The sequence below is a fragment of the Perkinsus marinus genome (assembly GCF_000006405.1).
Source record: "Perkinsus marinus ATCC 50983 genomic scaffold scf_1104296972854, whole genome shotgun sequence".
NCBI classification, from domain to species: Eukaryota; Perkinsozoa; order Perkinsida; family Perkinsidae; genus Perkinsus; species Perkinsus marinus.
Genome location: NW_003201641.1, coordinates 1 through 1,113, shown reverse-complemented (window position 1 = coordinate 1,113; position 1,113 = coordinate 1). Strand labels below are relative to the sequence as shown.

The 1,113-nt window shown below is 49.1% G+C and overlaps 3 non-coding genes across 3 annotated transcripts; all 3 read left to right on the top strand.

Moving 5' to 3' along the window:
• Positions 1–125: 125 nt before the first annotated feature.
• On the top strand, positions 126–198 carry Pmar_PMAR013397. Its single transcript has one exon. It is a non-coding gene; the product is annotated as a tRNA-Arg (tRNA).
• A 335-nt stretch (positions 199–533) lies between these two features.
• Pmar_PMAR013396 lies at positions 534–606 on the top strand. Its single transcript has one exon. It is a non-coding gene; the product is annotated as a tRNA-Arg (tRNA).
• A 300-nt stretch (positions 607–906) lies between these two features.
• On the top strand, positions 907–979 carry Pmar_PMAR013395. The gene has a single exon. It is a non-coding gene; the product is annotated as a tRNA-Arg (tRNA).
• Positions 980–1,113: the final 134 nt, after the last annotated feature.

Here is a 1,113-nt window from a genome sequence, read left to right as displayed (position 1 = left end):
GAGGCCCCCTCTATGAGGAGCAAGAGTTTTGTGATCTATTCAGCGTCTCGAATGCGAAATCATGTGTGCCGTTAAGTCAGTGTTGCGCGTAGTGACGAGATAGTGGGGTAAATCTCAAATTCATTGGTCTCGTGACCTAATGGATAAGGCGTTGGTCTTCGGAACCAAAGACTATGGGTTCGAGTCCCATCGAGATCGCCTCTACGCCGGGAAGCGCCCATATACGGATGCCACTGGCCGTACAGATGTCGATGTTGTTTGTATACCCTTGTGACTCGTCGGGATACATGCTGAGGCTAAGGGTACAAGAAGATTGTTGGTCTGCCAACGAACGATCTCCAATGAATTGACCCCTTTAAGAACACTATGTAATGGAGGCCCCTCTATGAGGAGCAAGAGTTTTGTGATCTATAATGGAGGCCCCTATATGAGAAGCAAGAGTTTTGCGATCTATTCAGCGTGTCGGATGGGACACTATGTGTGCCATGAAGTTAATGGGGGGCAAAGATGGTGGGACAAATCTCAAATTTATTGGTCTCGTGGCCTAATGGATAAGGCGTTGGTCTTCGGAACCGAAGGTTGTGGGTTTGAGTCCCATCGAGATCGTCTCCACGCCGGGAAGCGCCCACATACGGATGCCACAGGCCTTACAGATGTCGATGTTGATTGTATACCCTTGTGACTCGTCGGGATATATGCTGAGGCTAAGGGTACAAGAAGATTGTTGGTCTGCCAACGAACGATCTCTAATGAATTGACCTCGTTGAAAACACTATGTAATGGAGGCCCCTCTATGAGGAGCAAGAGTTTTGTGATCTATTCAGCGTCTCGAATGCGAAATCATGCGTGCCGTTGAGTCAGTGTTGCGCGTAGTGACGAGATAGTGGGGTAAATCTCAAAGTCATTGGTCTCGTGGCCTAATGGATAAGGTGTTGGTCTTCGGAACCAAAGACTATGGGTTCGAGTCCCATCGAGATCGCCTCTACGCCAGGAAGCGCCCATATACGGATGCCACTGGCCGTACAGATGTCGATGTTGATTGTATACCCTTGTGACTCGTCGGGATACATGCTGAGGCTAAGGGTACAAGAAGATGTTGGTCTGCCAACGAAC